Source organism: Phaseolus vulgaris, chromosome 10 (assembly GCF_051622355.1).
Source record: "Phaseolus vulgaris cultivar YP4 chromosome 10, ASM5162235v1, whole genome shotgun sequence".
Classification (NCBI taxonomy): domain Eukaryota; kingdom Viridiplantae; phylum Streptophyta; class Magnoliopsida; order Fabales; family Fabaceae; genus Phaseolus; species Phaseolus vulgaris.
In genome coordinates this window covers 30,927,929-30,942,361 of record NC_143507.1, presented here as the reverse complement: position 1 = coordinate 30,942,361, position 14,433 = coordinate 30,927,929, and positions in this window count along the sequence as shown.

Sequence of the window (14,433 nt, the reverse complement as noted above, 5' to 3'; positions counted from 1 at the left end):
CCACCCCAAGACATTCGCAGAAATTAGGCATCGTGCAGTGGCGCACATAGCAGCTAAGGGGGAGGTGAATGAGAAGCGTGCCGGCGCTGCACCAGCACGCTCGCGAGCACCATCGCGTGCCCCCCCCCCCCTCTGAGGGTGCACGAGGCCACAACGAGCAGGAAGAACCAGGGAAGGAAGCGGCCTTATGAGCCGAGGAAGCCTCAGGACAAAGGGCATGTCAAGGAGAATAGGCCGGCACGACACAACTTTGTCATAGAGCTGAGGGACCTAATCACTATCCCAAACATAGCGGATAGGCTGAGAGCACCAGGAAAGATTGATAAGGTGTTGGGGCCTCACAAGGACGCATGGTGTGAGTTCCACCACGCGTTTGGGCACACCATCAACAACTGCCTAGCGCTGGCGCATCAGCTGGACGAGTTGGTGAAGTCTTGTTTTCTTAAGGACTACCTGGCGGGGCAACCAGGAGCAGAAGCCTTGGCAGCAGTGGCAGAGGCCCAGGCCCACGAGATGCCCATCCACGGGGAGATCCACACCATCTCTGGTGGATTCTCAAGTGGGGGGGGTGCACGACGTCACAGCGTAAGAGGTATGCACGCTCTGTGATGTCCGTAGCTGGGCAGGTGGCGGCGGATGACCTAATGGACGTTGACATCACTTTTACGAGGGCTGACCTCCACGACGTCGTCCCCCACGACAACGACCCCGTAGTGATTTCAGTTGTAACTGCGGGTAGGAAAGTGCATAGAGTTCTCGTGGATTAGGGAAGCTCCGCAGATGTGATGTTCTGGTCCACGTTCAACAAGCTGCAGTTCTCCCCTGATCTGTTGAGGCCGTATACAGGGTGCTTATATGGCTTCGCTGGGGATCAAGTTGAGGTGCGGGGGTACCTGGAGCTGAGAACGACATTTACGGATGGCACCACATCTCGTACCGAGAGCATCAGGTACCTGGTTGTAAACGCCAGTTCAACCTACAACATCTTGTTGGGGAGGCCTGCACTGAATAGGCTAAGGGTAGTGGCCTCCACGCGGCATATGAAGCTGAAGTTATCGGATCTTAGTGGCAGGGTGATCGTGATCAAGTCAGATCAGGAGGAGGCCCGAAAGTGCTATGAGAATAACTTAAAAACAAAGAGGGGCGTGTTCGTGGTGACGGAACGCCCGAGCCATTGGGAGATGCCCATGGAGGTAGAGCCCGCGGAGGCGCCGCCCAAGGAGTACATACATATGGGCAGGACGCCTGTCGAGGCGGAACCCATGGAGGAGAAGCCCGCTGGGGCGGATCCCGGGAAGGAGGCGCCGGTAGGTGGCGTGGCTAGAGAAGACGGCGGTTGTGGCGTAGCCCGTGCGGAGGACGCCCGAGAGAGACGACCAGAGCCGGTTGAGAACGTGGTCGAGAGGCAGATAGGTGGCAGAACATTTCCTTTGGGGTGACGCCTAAGCCAAGAGGAGCAGGACCAGGTGGTAGCCGTCATCTCGCGCCACCTGGACGCCTTTGCATGGTTTGCCTCAAACATGCCCGGCATCGACCCGGATTTTATATGCCATCATCTCACCATGGACCCCAAGGTTCGTTCGGTACGACAAAAAAGAAGAAAGTTTAAAGAGGAGAGGCGCATCGTCGTGCAGGAGGAGACGAGGAAGTTGCTGATCGTCGGTCACATCAGGGAGATCCAGTACCCTGAGTGGCTGGCCAATGTGGTCCTGATGAAGAAGGCAAATGGGAAGTGGAGGATGTGTGTGGACTTCACGGACCTGAATAAGGCGTGCCCTAAGGACTCGTATCCTTTACCCAGCATCGACGCATTGTTAGACAGTGCTTTGGGTTGCAAGATGCTGAGTTTCTTGGATGCGTTTTCAGGGTACAATCAGATCAAGATGCATCCCCGTGACGAGAGCAAAACGACATTCATGACCAAGACATGTTGTTACTGCTATAAAGTGATGTCGTTTGGGCTGAAGAACGCGGGCGCCACCTACCAGAGATTGATGGATAAGATCCTTGCAACCATGTTGGGTAGGAATGTGCAAGCCTATGTGGACGATATGGTGGTGACCTCGCAGGAGAGGGAGTGGCACACAGCTGATCTGGAAGAGTTGTTTGCCACCATAGCCAAGTACCGCCTCAAGCTGAACCCTGAGAAGTGCGTCTTTGGGGTCGAGGAAGGTAAGTTCCTGGGATTCATGCTCACTGAGCGAGGGATAGAGGCAAACTCCGATAAGTGTGCAACAATCATCGCCATGAGGAGCCCAGCCTCAGTGAAGGAAGTGTAGCAGTTGACAGGGTGCATGGCGGCCTTGTTGAGGTTCGTGTCTGCTGGTGGAGATAAGGGCCGCCCGTATTTCCAGTGCCTGAAGAGGAACAGCCGCTTCGTGTGGACAGAAGAGTAAGGCAGCATTCCTCAAGCTGAAGGAGTACCTGGCAACGCCTCCTGTATTATGCAAGCCACGGACAGGCGTGCCCCTCCGATTGTATTTCGCAGTGACGGAGTGGGCCATCAACTCTATGCTGGTTCAGGATCAGGTGCAAAGGCCTATATACTTCGTGAGCAAGGCCCTGCAGAGCCCGGAGACGAGGTATCAGTCTTTAGAGAAAGCAGCTCTGGCAGTGGTGTTCTCTGCCAGGAGGCTCCGCCACTATTTCCAGAGTTTTACGGTAGTAGTAATGACAGACCTCCCCATCCAGAAGGTATTGCAGAAGCCAAATGTCGCTGGAAGGATGGTTCACTGGGTGGTGGAGCTAACAGAGTTTGATATAGTATACGAGCCTAGGGGGTCCATCAAGGGACAGATCTATGCAGACTTCGTGGCAGAGCTCTCAATAGGAGGCACCCAACAGGAGGTGGGTCCTGATTCCCAGTGGGCTTTGTCATTGGATGGATCCTCTAATCAGCAGGGAAGCGGGGCTGGGATAGTCTTGGAGGGGCCCAACGGGGTATTAATCGAGCAAGCCCTGAGGTTCGCCTTCAAGGCAAGTAACAACCAGGCAGAGTTCGAAGAGATCGCAGGAATGCTCTTGGCCAAATAGATGGGCGCGCGGAGCCTTTTGGCGAAGAGTGACTCGCTGCTGGTCACGGGGCAGGTGACTGGAGAATATCAAGCAAAGGACCCGCAAATGGCTGCGTATTTTAGGTACGTCCAAGTCCTGAAGGGGGCGTTCACGGCGTTTGAGTTGGTGCACGTCCCAAGAGAGCAAAATGCCCGTGCTGACCTGCTCAAGCAAGAGGGGAAGGCAGAGGACAGTCATCCAAGAGACCCTCAAGGCGCCGCGAAAGTTTGTAGCAGATAACAGAGTGGACGTCCTCCAGATCATTGTATCCAAGGGAAAGCCGGAGAGTCATCGGTCCTTGACTCAAGAGACGGCTAGAGCCCCCAGCGTAAGTGTCTATCCGACCTCGCCAACAACAGGGGATCTCATGCAAGTGTGCGCCCTGGAAGAGGGAGATACGTGGATGACACCTTACAGGCGCTACCTTGCAGACGGGATCCTCCCGGTAGAGCCAGAAGAGGGCAAGAAGGTGAAAAGAAACTTTGCAAGGTATACCCTGGTGGATGAGATGTTATTCAGGCATGGGTTTACACACCCAATCATGACGTGTGTGAGTGGAGATGAGTGCACAAGGATAATGTCTGAACTCCATGAAGGGATTTGTGGAAGCCACGTGGGGGGAAGATCATTGGCATCCAAGGTAATACGTGCGGGTTTCTATTGGCCAACTGTGAGGGAAGATTGTGTCAGATACGCCCAGCGGTGCAAGCAATGCCAACAGCACACCGATTGGCACAAGGCACCGCTAGAGGAGTTGAGGTCCATATACATTCCGTGGCCTTTCCACACCTAGGGGATCGACATCTTGGGCCCTTTCCCATTGGCGATAAGGCAAATGAAGTACTTGATAGTAGCTATTGAGTACTTCACGAAGTGGATAGAAGCAGAACCAGTGGCATAGATTACTGCACATAAGGTACAGCACTTTGTTTGGAAAAACATTGTGTGTCGTTTCGGTGTACCGAGGCGCCTGGTCTCGGATAACGGAACTCAGTTTGCAAGCCAGCAGTTGGGGAAGTTGTGTGCAGAGGTAGGCATCAAACAAGTGTTCGCATCAGTTGAACACCCCCAGACGAATGGACAGGTGGAGTCCGCGAATAGAATTTTGTTGAGAGGATTGAAGAGGAGGCTTGAGAGGGCCAAAGGAGCTTGGGCGGAGGAAGTACCAAGGATAGTGTGGGCTTATCATACCACGCCTCAGTCCTCCACCATGGAGACGCCGTTCAGCCTAGTGTACGGGTCAGACGCTATGATCCCAATGGAAATTCACGAGAGATCACCGCATTTCCAGAACTTCGTGGTTGAGGAGTCCAACGAGGAGAAGAGGGTGAACTTAGATCTGTTGGACGAGGCCAGGGAAGAGGCGAGAATAAAGGCTGAGGCAGTAAAGAGAAGGGTGGAGCACCAGTACAGCTCCAAGATGAAGCCTCGCCAGTTCCAGGTGGCGAACCTTGTCATGCGCAAGGCTCATCCATATGAGTTAGAAAACAAGTTGTCTCCCAAATGGACCGGGCCCTTTAGAGTAACCAAGGCTAAGGGGAACGGGTCGTACAAGCTTGAAACTCTGGAGGGAGGCCCCATTCCACGCACCTGGAATGCAGCTAATTTGAAGTTTTATTTTAGTTAAAGACTTGACGTAGTACACAGTTGAGGGGACACTCTTTTTCCCTTTCGGGGGTTTTTTAACGAGGTCACCCGAGTAAAACCAGTTTGAGCATACATTGTCTTAAGTTTTCCTTATTACGATGTAAAGAAACGCTAAGAAGAGATAACGCGGTTCAGTAAGAAACGAACCCACCACCCTGGTGTTTAGACATCTCGGGGGGAGACGCGGGGGCGCCCGCCTCGAGCATGGGCGCCAGGGACAAAAAGGAAGTTTGGAGCAGTGGAGAGCCAAGGACCTTGGTGCAGATACACGCCAGATAGGAGTCGCGCCATCCTTCGGGAAACCTTCTCCTTGGGCGTAATCACCAAGTCCCTGGTCATCTTGATGTTTAGACACACCGAGGACGAAACGGCCCTGCCTTCCGGCAGGCCTCTCCTTAGGCGTGGGCACCAAGTACACTGACCGCCTTGGTGTTTAGACACACTGGGGACGAAACGGCACTGCTTCCCAGCAGGCCTCTCCTCAGGCATGGGCACCAAGTGCAAGAGATAAGGACTAGTTGCCTTGGTGTTTAGACACATCGAGGACGAAACGGCACTGCTTCCAGCAGGCCTCTCCTCGGGCGTGGACACCAAGCACAATTTTTGTCCTGGTGTTTAGACACACTGAGGATGAAACAGCACTGCTTCCCAGCAGGCCTCTCCTCAGGCGTGGGCACGAAGTGCAAGAGATAAGGGTTGGTTGCCTTGGTGTTTAGACACATCGAGGATGAAACGGCAATGCTTCCAGCAGGCCTCTCCTTGGGCGTAGACACCAAGCACAATTTTTTTCCCGGTGTTTAGACACGCTGAGGACGAAACGGCCCTGCTTTCAGCAGGCCTCTCCTCGAGTGTGGGCACCAAGTACGAGTAAGTAGGCTTCGGCCAAGATAAGTCCTCCTTCACCTTTGAACGATGTCGGGGCCAGTAGCACCTTCGGAGACAGATGCCTCAGGACCACGGAGGTCAAGCGAAGATTAAGTCGAGAAATTCCCACGAGTTAGGAAGCAAAAGGAGTCAGGGAACAAGAGAAAGGTATGCACTTTGTCTTAGTAGAAAAGATGAGAAAGAAAGGCACGTGCTGCCTATAGTTCGTAAAGTAAGTAAGCAGAGCGAAGTAAGTCAAAGGTAAGCAGCAGATACACCTTTGAAGAAGCAAGTAAAAACAATGGTCAACACAAATATAAAGTGTAGACACATTTTCCAAGCAGTAAAAGAAGAGAAGCATAAGCGAGTATATGAAGATAAAAGGTCTTTTGTTGGCGGCCTCCTTAGCTTTTTTAGCCTCCTTCAGGGTTTCCTTGTTGGTGACTTCTAGGTGGAACCATCGACGCTCTTGGGCCTGAGTCTTCTCTTTTAGCAAGGCCAGCTCGTTTTCAAGAGCCAGGCAGTCGTTGGCTTTTGCCTCAGCTTGTTCTCGCCATGAGCTGGCGTGAGAAAGGTATTCCCCGAAGGAATAGGTAATACCTTCCTCCACGACCTTGCCAGTCGGGCCTCCTAGCGTCGCCTGGTGCAGGAAGCCCCTCAGAAAACGTTGGACCGGTTGGGGAAGCTCTGGGGCCGGCGCAGGAATAGGTGCGGGTGCGGACTCAGCCCCATCCCCCAAGGCCAGTTGATGAGGCGGTGAAGAGGCACTTGGGGGATGCTCTCTCAGTGACTCAGCACCATGGTTGGAGGAAGAGTGGGAGGTGACAACCTTGGTGGTCCTCCTCCTCTTGAAGACTTGCCCATCCTCGGTGTCCTCTTCGTCCTCGGAGGGAATCACCACCACCCCTTTGCCTTTGTCCAGGGGGGCTGGTGTGGGTGCGGTTTCGACCATGGTAAGGGGAATGGCAGCGATGGGGGGCTGGAGAGTTAGGAGTTTGGGTGGCATGTGGGGAAGGAAAGTCTTGGGAAGGTGCTGACGTTGGGAGGGTTTGAGTGTGGGATGTTTGGGAGGTTGGACGAGTAGGCTCAGGTGCTGGGTGTGTGGAGGCATCAGCTCCTTTGGATGTGGTCTTGCCCCGAGCTGCTAGGGCCTTGGCAAGCTTCGTTCTTTTGCTCACATCTATTTTTGAATTTGCACCAAAGAAGCAAACAAGCATAGGTTAGACACAGACTAAGTCAAAGCATGAAGCATAATCAGATACACTATGGGGACCTAAAGCAGACAAACAGTTCACAAATTGACAAGAGTAGACACTAGCAGAATCAGAAATTGAAGAGGGTGAGTGGGGAGTAGTTCCCTTACTAAGGTATTGGGTGAGGGCTGCAAAGTCATATTCTCGTGCTATCAACTCAGCAGTGTTTAAGACCCCCATGCTAGCCAAGACCAAGCACACCTCTCGATCGGTAGAGGGTATTTCATCCAGGGATTTGGGCTTGGTCAATCCTGACTCCTTCACCCAGTATAGAGAGAAGCCGTCCATTGCTGTGCGGTCGTGGTCAGTACAGCACACTCTGAAAAACTTCCCTCTCCATCCCTTATAGGATTGTTGGAACAGGGATAGAAGGATTCTCCCGGCGATGCCGATGAAGCTGACCCAGAGGCTTTTCCCTTGTTTTATGACCTCAAAGAAGTGGAGGAATATGTCTACAGAAGGGGGCTGGCCAAAATATCCAAAGAGGATTCCAAATGCCTTGACGAAGGCCCAGCTATTGGGGTGTAGCTGGGTAGGGGCGACGTTTATTTCGGTGAGGAGCTCTCTCTCAAACCCCGAGAAAGGAATACGCAGACCTATGCATTTGAATACGGTCTGGTAGAAGAAGAAGAAGGCCTCCCCATCGTTTGACCGATCGTCCACACAAACGGGCTCACCCGATGTGCAAAGACAAACGGATATGTAGGCGTCATGCCTCTTGGCGAAGGCGCTGAATTTGTAAACGCTTGGGTCGCCTACATGGGCCCGCCAATCAGATAAGGAGGTTAAGGTCGAGGTCTCAGCAAGAAACTCGTCAGAGGCCCAAGGGTACTAGGATTTGTAGTTGATGTTGGGAGGTGGAGGGTTGGCGGTGGTTTGGGTATGCGCCATGATGCAGCAAAGAAAGCTGAGCAGAAAGAAGAACAAGGGTTTAGTAAACAAAGGGTCGTGGTGTCGAAATGGGAGGAAAACCCAGAAACCCCTACCCCCGCGAGAAGATCAGAAAATAGAGGAAATGAAGGAACGAGAGGAAGGGCATAAATGCAAGAATTTAAACCGTCCCAAGCAGTTTACAGTACAGAATAGTAAGATTAAAGGGAAAGCAATGGGTAAGAATCGTACCTTTGATGAATTGATTGTTGAAAGGCGCGAGCTTTGTGGGGAAGGAATCGCAAGAGCTTCAGGAAGAAGATGAACAGTGAAGAATTGAGTGTAAGTGATGGAACAGTGCTCAGAACGCGCATTTTTGAAAGATATAACGTAAACATTGAGAAGCGCTAGCGACACTCAGCCTCAGCCGCAGGACTGGGCCACGTGTCGAGAGATTAATGCGCCACTTAAGTTGTCACGTCACAAGCACAAGAACGTCCCATCACCAGAATGCCAAGTAGACGGTAGGGCGAGGCCTTAGTCTTTTCACTAAAAACAAGTTATCAGCTCAAGACTGGGGGGCTTATGTACCGACCCGTCTTCGGACGTTGACCAAAGTCAACATGTGGTAGGACCCACCAGGGGCTCCAAGAGGAAAAGTCATTATGTTGACCACTTCGGGTGTTTACAGGCCTTGGGCGTCGCCAGGTTCGGGCGTCGCCAGGTTCGGGCGTCGCCAGCTTTGGGCGTTGACCATTGTAGGGCCTCGATTGTCATAGGCGTCGCCCACCTCGAAGGCGTAACCAGTTGTCCTGAGAACGTGCTTTAGCCTAGATGGTGCCACCCCCCCGATACCCACAGGTAGAAATGACCGTCGAGGGGGCGGCATAGAAAAAGGCGGCACGGTAAAGGCCTAGAGGCCTCGGGCCTTGGTATGTCAGGAAGTGAGCATAGCTGAGAAAGGTGGATTTAAAGCCACACCTTCAGTACCAGTAAGAAGAGCCCCAATTCATGACTTATCCGCGCATGAGGTGTAGGAATGCGGCAGAACGCACCACCGCTGATGCCCTCTGGAACAGATACGACCTGTAAGAGGCCACGCCCCAGAGGGGCGTCTACATGCAGGGTACGTGAGCAACTCAGGGGACTCCCAGGGGAAGTGACTCAGAGACGGGTGCATCAGTTGGCTCCCATGCAGTCACCCCTGGGCGCGCCAGCACTCCAACAGGGCTACCGCACGCGCTGGGATACTCCTAAGTCTGGAATGCAGCGTCGTGAGGTGTGGTCGTTAGTAAGCTTAAGTCAGAGAAGGCACGTGGCATAAACGTGGGCAAAGGTATATAAGGAACAAGAGAAACAACATAAGGTACGTTTCCCAGATACTCTGTCATTTGGCAAACTGCACGCACTTGTGAACTTGAGAGGGAATAGGAGAGAATTCAGTTACGCACTTCCAAGAGCACGGTTGTTGCCCTGTTCTGATACGGAGGTGCACGGTGTTTTTTGCCTCGTTTACTGACTTGAGCGTCGGAGTACAAACGGCCGCGAGCACGCCATTTGTCTCTGTGTTGCAGGAAATCTTCACGGGAGAAGGAGCAGATTTGAAGGTTCGCGTTCCACCATTCGAAGAGACGCACGAAGGTGCTCAAATTTTTGACAGGAACACAATCCAAGAGTTGATTGTTCAAACAAATAGGATATCGATGAAGATATTCAAAATACTAATTGTTCAAACAATGTCTAACACCCTCATTAGAGTTTATATTCAATAGGATATATATTTTTTCATGATCATATTTACGGAAACACCCCCTCAAAGCATGGAAATGATCTAGACCAAATAGTTATCAACTAATAAATAAAATCCTTGTGCGTAATAATCTTCCAAATGAAGAGAACATGTTTGTTAACTATTTCTTTATATACAGATATCGATGAAGATGAGTATTGAGAGGACATGGATTCAACTGATATGTACATATTTATTCCGTTATCATAATTAATTTAAAAAATCAAGTATTATTTATATTTATACTTGTTTTTGTCAATGCGAGAATTTCGATTTTACTCATCAAAATCGAGAGAGATTCAAAAAAATATCCAAGAGAACAAGTTAATTTTTTATTTTTTTTATAAAAAAGAAAACAGTTTAGTACTTTATGAGAAAACAAAAAATACCTTTCTTGACTTGATTATAAGGGGTTTGATTCTCATGTGGCCTTCACTTGAAATAGGAATAGAGAGAAATGATATATGATTTAACTACAACCACAGGGTGAGGGATTAATCTTGTACCAGAGATCAAATGAGAAGATATTATAAGAAACAAAATATTAATATTTTGGACGAATTTAATCTTCAAAACTCGGAAATTATAAATGATATGGTATACAAGTTCTGGTAAATAAAGGTGTACTAAATCAAGTAAAAATTTTCAAACAAAATAAAAAAACTATAAATTATAAAAGATTATATATAAAACTATTTTATAATTTCGAAAACATATTAGAAAAATACCTTATATTTATGTTTTAAGAGTATTTTAAAAGAAATTGGAAAACTAAAATTCAGTATAATCTAAACTAAAATACGTAAAATAAAAGGTAATTAGCCAATAGGAAATTTGAACTTGGAGGTTATGTTGAGAGAATAAATCTGGTTTCATATGAAAGGTTTAAGTATAAGCAATTCGAGGCGAAGATATTTATATAGCTTGATGCTATATGAAATATAGAGGCAATAACATGATGAAGTGTTAGACATCTTGGATAAGGTTTTATATGAATGTGTGTGGTTTCGGTCAAATTAATCATTTTGATATTGTACAACACTTTTGGGAAATATTTACAAAAAAGGTAAATTTAATATCATATGGGAAATTATGTGAAGCCTGAAGTTTCTGTTATATGGTCCCTATTATATGGTCCTTAGATAGGTGATATTTACTGGTCCTTAGAGAGGTCATATTTTCTGGTCCTGTATCACATGGTGGACATAAACTCAAGAAATTTCTATTGTTACAGGGTGGACATGTATGGTGGAGCAGAAAATTGATAGCTATATTATTATGAATATTGTAAATCCTTTAAAATATGAATATATTAACACTCCAAGAAAAAAAAAACATATTATTTTACATCGTTAAAAAGTTCATATTAACAACGAAAAATTGATGCTAATTAGTAAATGAAATTAGTAAATGAGGTCAAATTAGGTCGTATGTAGATTCTAAAATCATAGATATTAATTTACTAGTGTTGATTTTTTTAAGGTTAAATCTATAACATTGGTTATGTTATGTTTGTAGAGTTTTTTTTTTTATCAGCAATCAAGAATATATATATATACACACAAGAATCACTTCAGGGGTGATTCAATAAGGAACCTAACCGCATAACACCTTTCAAACAACTAAGAAACAAAGCAGCTCCTGACATATCCAGACAATAACCTGACAAAAACTACCTTCAATATCCTACTAAAGCGAATATAGACAAACCAAAGGGGCGAGACACCAATCAGAAAAAGAAAAACTAGCTGTGAGAAACTTAGACGTGAGCCAAGCTCAAACCTTCAACTGAGCCAAAGAAAAGATTTCAGAAAAATCCAGAATTCTCTCATTAAAAACTATCTTATTTATATGATGCCAAATTTCACTGACCATCGCTATCCATATATTATCCAACACGATATTTACCGACTCCAGAGCATTACACAACCTGAACTGCAAAAAGTGTGAGTAAGCATGAAAATGAACAATCGTCGTAATGCCTAACCACCACGCATAACAAAGATACCACATGAACCAAGATATCCTACAATCAAAAAACAAATGAAAATATTCCTCCTTTTTTTCCCTGCAAAAACTGCCCAAACCGTTTCTGACTGCAACCCCGCGCTTGAGTAAATTAACCTTGGTTGCAATCTTATTTCCCAGCATTCTCCACCAAGTCATCTAAGTGGAGGACAAAGTCTTAATCCTCCAAAAGAATTTAAAAATCCCAGAGCGGTCCCTTCCTTGACCACCTCTTAGAATCCTATATGTTGAACTAACTAAGTACCTGTGACTTAAATCTTCTAACCAAATCCACCTGTCAGCTTTCTCCAAGATAGGGCACAAGTTGTGCACTTCCTCAAAAAGCTTCTTTAGCTGGACCTGCTCCCAATCAAAAAGGTTTCTTCTCCACCCCAAAGACCATTCCCACCCAATGTTTGTCCGAGATCCACAACTATCCAACGACTTTTCTTTCTCAGTGATTAACGAAAAAAGCCTTGGGAAATTAGACTTCAAAGGATCATTACCAGTCCACCGGTCTATCTAGAACCTAATAGACTTTCCGTTACCAATTTCCCATTTTAAACAATCTCGAAAATTGTTACCCCACTTCTCAAGCTACCAAATCCTTTTCAAATCTTTCCACCAGAGGGAGTCATAATAACTACTGTTGTCCTCTTTCAAATTCCTCCAGCCGCCATATTTAGATTCTAGAACCTCCTTCCACAAACCCCCCTCATTAGATCCCAACCACCAAATTCACTTACTAAGCAAAGCCAAATTGAAATCCTTGACATTGATCACACTAAGTCCTCTCTCTCTCCCTTCGCCTCACAAACTTTTTTCCAAGAAACCCAAGCGATCTTCCTCCCATCGGAACCCCATTCCCAAAGAAAGTTCTTCTAAATACTTTCAATCTTCTTCATCACTCCTGCAAGCAACCTAAACATCGACATATAGAACAAGGGAATAGACGAAAGAACAAACTTGATAAGACAAATCCTTCCAGCCATAGAAAAATTCCTACCTTTCCATCTCCCCAGTTTGGATTTGATCCTATCCAACATACCATCCCAAAGAACTTCCCTCTTGTGACAACACCCAATTGGAAAACCCAAATATTTAAAAGGAACTTTCATAGTATCATAGTTAAGAATTGCTCAAAACCTTGAAAAGAAAACGCGTCGACCCCCACTCCACCAATTATGCTTTTCAAAAAATTCACCTTCAAACCCGAAGCTAGCTCAAAGCAATTTAAAATTGCCTTAACATTGAACACACTTTTAGAATTCAGAACACAAAAAAAAAGTAGCATCTGCGTATTGCAACATATTAACTCTAACCTTCTTACTCCCGACCTCCCAACTATCGATCATTCCCAACGAGTTAGCATTCCTAGAAACTTTTGCCAGACCTTCCGCCACAATTAGAAACAAGAAAGATGTGAGAGGATTACCCTGCCTCAAACCCTTTATCGGAAAAAATTCCTTTGTTGGGCTACCGTTAACAAGAATTGATACCGAAGCAGATTCAAGGCAAGATTTAATCCAAAGGATCCACTTATCGCAAAAACCAAGCCTTCCTAACATGTAGTAAATAAACTCCCACTTCACCGAATCATAGGCTTTCACATAATCAACCTTGAAGAAAACGCAGCTCTTAGCCTCCTCAAGCACCTCGTTGGCGACGAGAACACTGTCCATTAAACCCCGACCTTTGAAAAAAACCTGGTTGTCTTGAATCGGTGATCTTGCTTAGCACCTTTTTCAAACTAAGGGAAAGAAGTTTAGATACAATCTTGTACAGATAGCCAACCAGAGAGATAGGTCTGAAATCCCCAAGTGACTGGGAGTTATCAGACTTAGGAATCAAACAAATAAAGGAAGCATTTGACCCCCTAGGACAAGAACCAGAGAAAGAAAAATCCTCTACAACCGAAAAAATATCCTTCTTAATCACCTCCTAACTATGTTTAATGAAACTGAAATTAAACTTCTTGCTTAAACAGATGTTGCTATGTTCGGCCAATAGACTCCTCCTCTCCCCCTACCAACCTCCTCAAGAATGCCTTCATCATCTCGATCATCCAAAAACTAAATCTTCTCTTTTAATTCTCTCCCCCTTCTTCCTAACTGCATTAAAGTCCCCAACAACACACCATACTCTGTTTGGCTGACTCTCCCTCACTTCACAAATCTCATTCCATAATACTTTCTTATCCTTTAGTGACCTTTGATAGTAAACATTCACAACTGTAACTTGCACTCCACCCTCAACCTTTTTAACCCCTTCAATAACCGAAAAATATTTCCCGTTAAAAGACCTTGTACTGGCCAAGACCTCGGTCATCGGCGCCAGAGAAAGACATCGGAAATCGGACATCAGTGGTTTGATAGTAATGGTGGGCCACGTAAGCTACACCCCACAAACAGAATGAGTTAATGAGTTAACACCCGGATACCAAAAAGACCTAAGTCACGAGAAGATCATGCATGGGGTGTGTATAGTACATTCAGGTACGGCACAAGCAAGTGTTCCCTGGAGGCGTTAAGGCCTGTTAGGGTTCCGATTTCCAGGGAAAGATTGCATGCATGACAAGTGAATACTTAGGGCACCTACAGAACAGATGGTCCCGCGGCGCTGGAACATGGGTTGGTACCTTGGCAGCCATACTATTAGAAAGATTGCACTCCAGAAGAGGCAAGTCTTGTGTCGCGGCTGCGCTAAGCTTGTGCAACGCGTCACAGGATGCCTCACCAGTGAACCCTAATTCTACTTAAGGAAAGAACCTTGAGGGATAGGTAAGTTGACCTAATACAACCTATATAAAGGGTGGTAAGAACCCTAAAAAAGGTATGTCGTTTCTAAGACTGGAACTTCTTTACATATTTTACTGTTTCTTAGCCCAGTACTGACTTGATCATCAGAGTGCAATCAACAGGTAGGATCCCCTCTGTTTCAGCAGTGCCA